Below are 7,049 nucleotides of genomic sequence, written 5' to 3'. Positions count from 1 at the left end.
CCACCTGTCAATCCCACATAATCCTCACAAATCGGGACTAATGGAAGAGTGTTTCCTTATAGAGTTGTTAAACAGGTAGTAACAACTGTAACAAACCACATCCACTACAATGACTAAAGCCACAGGAGTGGATGTGGCAGCCCATGAAGAATGTGTGGGAGAGGGACTTCCCTGTTGGTGCAGTGGTTAAGAATCCGCCTGCCAATGCAGGGCACATGGGCTCGAGCCCTGGTCAGGGAAGATCCCACATGCTGCGGAGCAACTAAGCCCGTGCGCCACAACTACTGAGCCTGCGCTCTAGAGCCCGTGAGCCACAACTACTACAGCCCGTGAGCCACAACTACTACAGCCCGTGCTCCTAGAGCCGGTGCTCTGCAACAAGAGAAGTCACCGCAAATGAGAAGCCTGCACCACAACAAAGAGTAGCCCCTGCTGGCGGCAACTAGAGAAAGCCCGCGTGCAGCAATTAAGACCCAACGCAGCCAAAACATAAATTAAAAAAAAAAGAATGTGTGGGAGGAAAAGAAGAGGGCTGAGGTTAGGAACCCGAGGGAAAAACACAACACTCAAAGGATGAGATGCGAAATAAACAGACATCCTTTAGGAAAATGCAGAAGATAAAGGAAGAAAGGCAGGACAGAGTGTTACCACAGATGCCAACAGAAGAGACAGTTTTAACAAAGAAACCATGATTTGTGAAACCTAGGAGAAAAAAAAAGATTAATATCTGTAATCACAAAGAGCTCAGACACATCAATTTTTTAAAAAGAACACAAATAGAAAAATGAGCAAAAGATCAGAGCAGGCAGTTCACACACACACACAAAAATTAAATTAAAGTGATATGTGACTAGGTATTCATTTATCAAGGAAAACAAATTGAAACACTTTCGAGATATCGTTTTGGGCTTTCAAGATTGGCAAAATAAAAAGACTTGAAGACATCCAGCATTAGCAAAGAAGAAGGGAAATAAGCATCCGGGATGAATTGCTGGTGGTTCAAAGTGGGGCATCTTCTGGCAGAGCAACTTGTCAGAATTAAACATTTAAAGGTACGTACTCTTTACAAAATCAGCTACGAAGTTACTATCGTAAGTAAATTAAGCCTTGTTTTTTGTTTGTTTGTTTGTTTGTTTTTAAGAAAGGAAATAATCCAGAGATCCATCTAAAATACGTTAAACTCAAAATATTGCTAACAGGTATGGAGGGGGCACCAACAAATTAGAACGGACACAGGCTATAAATCACCCACGTACAACCATACTGGTGGGTCTCCACTGAACATCCCATGAAGGGGAACACCAGGAGGACAGAATGAGGTAGACCTGTGGACATATGGGCTGCTTTGGAAAGTCCTCCAAAACATATTAATGAAAGTAGAAGGTGCAGAGCCATGTGAATAGCATGGATTCAGGTTTTAAAGACATATAGCTGTGCAGATAAGTACCCGAAAACATTTTCTGGAGGAAAGCATAAGAAACTGATAGCAAGCGGTTGCCTTTGGTGAGAGGGACCATGTAAAAAGAGGGGGTAGGAGGTTGTAGGGGTGAGATTTCCAATTTCCGTTTTACATCATTTAATGCTTTTTAACTTTTCAATTTATTCAAGTGACAAATGATAATTGAGCAGGCCCCAATGTCAGGCACTGAACTAGGCACTCGGGAAATACTAGAGGAGGGAAATAGAGCTGAGGGCTTCCAGCCTGGGCTCCTCAGCTAGACCGCCTGGCTGTGAATCGGCTTGGAATCCTGGCTGCACACTTAGAAGTTGGGAGACCACAGTTAAATGACTTAACCTCTCTCTCTGTTGCTTCATCTGTAGAATGCGGACTAACAGTTCTTATTTCACAGAACTGCTATAAGAAGTAAATGACATAACACATGTAAGGTGCTTAGCACGATGCCAGGCATTTAGTACATGTTCCTTAATTGTAAGCGCTCAAAAATAAGTGAGTCACAAGAGACACAGTCCCCGGCCTCAGAGCACCCAGTATAGTGGGTGGCTGAACTGGAGAGGAGGAGTTGGTTATTGGAAACGAGGGTCCAGAGAGTTGGATGAACCATCCAAGCAGATGCTGGAGCCATCCAGCAACATAGGAGGGCTTGAGGGCCTTCTTGCCCTGAGGAGGGAGGGGTTGGGGGAAACGTAGCCTCGGGACACCATGGGAAGGTCCCAGGAGAGCCAGGATGTATTCAATGCAGGGAGACGTCCTACAAGGGTTGAAGACACTCTGGGAGCTGGGTCTGGAGCAGAAGGAAGGGTCTGAGAAGTTAGCTGAGGAAGCTCAAGAATGGGGCTAATCAGCTAGAACCGGAGGCCAGGAAGCATTCCAGAGGATTGGGGAGGGGAGAGTGAGGCCACAGGAAGAGGCGTAAGGTTCAAGCAGGGGAGTGATGTATTAATAACTTGGTTCAAAGGAATTGTTGGATCACCATTGTTTGGGCTGATAATTTTTTCTTTTATTTTTCTGGATTAAGTACCTGGAACTTCTGTGGTATCCTCAGAGGCTTTGGCCTACAAGAATCCTAAGGATGCATCCTTTTTGCTACACGTCCTGTGCCTAATGTTGGCAGTGGGAAGAAGGCCATGAGCCTTGGGGGTCAGCTGGCTTGTGGCCCAGTGGTCCCTGGGCTATGGCCTTGCTTCTGAGCCTCCCTGGGTTTGATTTTTGCCCCTCACTCTGTATTTGCAGCTCATTCCAGTCTTCCCTGACTCCCAGGTGGCTGAGGAGGGGAACCTGCAGGGGCTACTTGGCCAATGTCAACATGAAGGACTTACAAGGGAAACGCGTTCTTTGAAAAGAAGACAAATGCTGGACTTCCCTTGTGGCACAGTGGTTAAGAATCTGCCTGCCAGTGCAAGGGACACGGGTTCGATTCCTGGTCCGGGAAGCTCCCATATGCCGCAGAGCAACTGAGCCCGTGCGCCACGACTACTGAGCCCGTGCGCCACAGCTACGGGAGCCCGCGCACCTAGAGCCCGTGTTCCACAACAAAAGAAGCCACCGCAATGAGAAGCCCACGCACTGCAATGAAGAGCAGCCCCCTCTGGCCGCAACTAGAGAAAGCCCGCGTGCAGAAATGAAAATACAATGCAGCCAAAAATAAATAAAGAAAAAAAAATGATCCAGCTCAAATACTGTTTAAAAAAAAAAAAAGAAGACAAATGCTAAGTTGGTGGAAAACCTGCTCTCCTAGGGGAAAGAGTTGCCTCAGTTTCCCACCAGCACTTACTTTCAGTAAGTAGAGCCCTAAAAGTTTGTTAAAGGAGCAAACGGACAGCACCTCTGGGTTCTGCTTCAATCTGCAAGTCGCAGCCTTTGAGGTAGGGACTGGGAGAGGACAGAGGCTCTTCAGTGTGCCCGTCACTAATGACACTACCAGCTCCAAAATGAGAGCCAATTAGGTGGTCAGAAGTTGGAAAAAGTAAGGAATGAGATAGTGGGCCCAGCTCCTGTTGACGCAATATCTTTTCTTCCATAATCCATCCCTTCTTCACCAAAACAATAAGTGCACTAATTAATCTTACATATTTTAGCCTACGTGATAGAGTTATTCTCACCTCATTTTTCCAAAAACTGTATTCTCCGATTACAATTTGAGTTCTCTTGCTTTCTTTTCTCACCTCTTCTGGTTCCTATTTAATCTCCACTTGCACCCAGAGTTTGGTTTTTACCTTACTCTGATTTCTTGTTTCATAAAGGCCAAACTGTCTTACATCTATTGAAGACAAAAAAGCAGATATTTTCTAAAATGTTCTTTCCATTACTCTAGTAAATGATTTTCAGAGTTAGACTTTTTCTGCACATCTGAGTAATGATTCTATTCTTTTTTGCTATAGAAATTTTCCCCAGGTCCCAACGTTCCATTTTGTGTGTTTGGTTTGTGTGTGTGTGTTTACTCATCCTTGAATGGGCTTATTTATATTCCAACATGGCATCTGTAAGTAGTCATTCCTTAATTCAACAGGTACGAATTTTTCAAAAATTGATATTTGTTTGTCCTCTGGTGGGCGAGGTGTTTCAAAAACTGAATTACATATAAGGATTCATCTTCAAACGGCCTCTGATTTATGAGAAGAGGTAAGATAGGTATAATAACTATAGGGCAAGGTAGAAAGCCAGGTGGGGGACATGGGTAGAGTGCATAATTTCTGCTTGTGGCCTTTTTCGTAGATGATACAAAGTAAACCATGATGCTGAAATTGGGAAGGGCTGACTGTTCACAGTTCAATGTTGTTCTAAGTCACAGCCATTAGCAATTAAGACCACTGAGGCTATTTCCAATTTATATTACGTGTTTCTTCCTCGGTGAATATGGAAAAATACTAGCAAACATTAATGTGCCAAGGTTTCTATGATGCTATCAATCAATGAGTGTAAGGAATTTGACATTCTGTTACAGTGTTTGTTACAAAATGTTACAGTGTTTGCTACATTCCATCATAAATCACTGTTGTCGCTCAAAGAAGCCTCAAGAATATTACCAAATGTCAGTGGAAAATAAACGAGATGTTTTCTTTGGGTTGAATAATTTCTCAAAACGTTTTATTTTCCAGTGATGAAAACATGTAACAGTGGCATAGATACATTAATCAATTGCCTCGATTATATTCTTTTGTGGAAAGGCAATTTGACAAAACGTTATTACAGGAAACTTACATTTTAAGCATAGTTTTTTTTTTTTTAATTTTTATTTATTTATTTTTGTCTGCTTTCGGTCTTCGTTGCCGCGCGCAGGCTTTCTCTAGTTGCGGCGAGCGGGGGCTACTCTTCATTGCAGTGCGCAGACTTCTCACTGCGGTGGCTTCTCTTGTTGCGGAGCACGGGCTCTAGGCACGCAGGCCTCAGTAGTTGTGGCGTGCGGGCTCAGTAGTTGTGGTTCGCGGGTTCTGGAGCGCAGGCTCAGTAGTTGTGGCGCACGGGCTTAGTTGCTCCGCAGCATGTGGGATCTTCCCGGACCAGGGCTCGAACCCGTGTCCCCTGCATTGGCAGGCGGATTCTTAACCACTGCGCCACCAGGGAAGTCCCTAAGCATAGTTTTTATCTTTTTTTTCCCTAAGTGCACCAACTGCTTTTTAAATTCAGTTTTTTATAAAAACGGGGATTTAAAATACTATTTTAACTTTGAATTAAAAACTCAGATTATGACCAATGATAGTTTTAAGCTTATCTAATTAATATGTGATTTAAAAATAGATAGAAAAGAGTATAACTTCCAAACCCCTAGAGGGGGTGTCCACCTCACAGATCCCTATCTGGATAAATGCTGTAACAAAGGCAAGGAGACGCTAGGTGGCTCCATGATTTTTAAATAAAATTAAAGTCCGCAAAAGATAATGCATAGTCAAGGAACAAAATATCTCTACTGGGCTGAACCTTTAACCCAAACAAGAAACAATAATCTTCAATCATGGTCTCTCACTCAGAATAATTTGGAGTATAGGGTTAAGAGTTAAACTAAAAAACAAAAACAAAAACTTCAAGACTGCAAAGTATATATGGGTAAGCAATTTGCTAAAAAATAAGGGAAGGCATTATATTATATTCTTAAGGACATCAATTACTAACGGGGAGATGGTTTCAAATTTTTCCTAATTTATTGCCATCTAGTTTGCCAGCTCTTCTTGTGGACTTTCTCTTTTTAGTTTAAATTTTAAATTTACTAAAAATTATTAAATTGGGGCATTATAACTTATTAAAAATCGTTTTCCAATTTCCTTCCTTATAGCTGTCGTCCTTATTAACATCGCAAGAGAAATAGCAAAACAAAACAGCTTCGTTTGGGCTATTTGGGAAGGAAAACAAAAGCACGGTGCGGTGCCTACCTAAACTAGGAAACCTAACTCAAAATACAACTAAGGCAAACACTATTCCATTCTATATCATCTGCAAGGAGACTGAAAGAAATTGCGTGACAAGAATTCCTTTCCGGTTTCACAAAAGACGGGAAAAATGTTACATCTGAAGTGTGATTTGCATTTTAGGAACCAAAATTTGCTCGTTAAATGTCTCTGGATTTCATTTTTTACGAAGTGAGGTAACAGAAGACGATCATTTTCCTGAAAGTATATAACTAACTTTGTCCTGAAAATAAATGCGGGGTGGTGGTGGGGAGGGGTTTCCGAATTAGTAAATATTCTGAACTGTCAGTCTGCAATTGGCTAATAGAAAAAAATCTTTTTCCCCCCCTCTCCCTTAAACGAGAATCTCAGACCGGTCACTTCTTAAGAACATATTTAGGAATCGTTTTAATTGTAAATGAAACAGTTTTTTTTTTATCGTTGTTCGGGGCCAGTAAGTAATGATCGCGTGGCACGTGGGGTCCACACAGTATTTCACTGGTTTTGTTTGTTTTTCCGGGCAGGAGCCGCATTTGAAAACTTACAAAAGTAGAGGGCAAGTCTTCTACCGTAATTCGTGAAGACCGTTTTTGTAAATAAGCGCTTCTTGCACAGTTTAAATTACAGTTGGCTTTAAAATGCTAATTCCGAACCTCCTTATTTAAATGTCTTTGAAAACGTTCACCCTTCTGTTTTGAAAGACAACAAATCACACCAAAAGACTGCGCAAACCTGACCTAAATGAACATGTTTCCCAAATGTGAACGAACCTATCGTTATGTTTAGAGACGTGGTTAGAGAAATTAAAAACCGATTTCAGTCCCTCCCTTCAAAGAATTCCCCAGGAGAAGGGGACACACCAAGGGTGCTCCTTAATATCTTTCGTATACCCCAAAGACTTGTAAATCACGTCTATTATTTTCGACTGTGAGCCGATCGGTCGAGACCGGACGTGAATCCGGCAACTCGATGACAAAAGGTGTAGCTCCAGGTCGAAATACCAAAGGGGGCTAGGCAGGTGGCCTGAGCGGCCACCCAGAGTTAACTTACAGACTTTTTAGAAAACAGTAGTACCGTCTCGGTGATCTTCTCTTTGTTTTGATATTCGTTATTTTATTTCGTTATTGTGCGGAGGAGGACACGGTGGTTAGGAACGGGGAGCGGTTCGCTGGAATCCTGCAGGCGCCAGCCTCCCCCGGCTCCCCTGG

The sequence above is a fragment of the Eschrichtius robustus genome, chromosome 15 (genome assembly GCF_028021215.1).
Source record: "Eschrichtius robustus isolate mEscRob2 chromosome 15, mEscRob2.pri, whole genome shotgun sequence".
NCBI classification, from domain to species: Eukaryota; Metazoa; Chordata; class Mammalia; order Artiodactyla; family Eschrichtiidae; genus Eschrichtius; species Eschrichtius robustus.
This window is presented reverse-complemented; position numbering follows the sequence as displayed.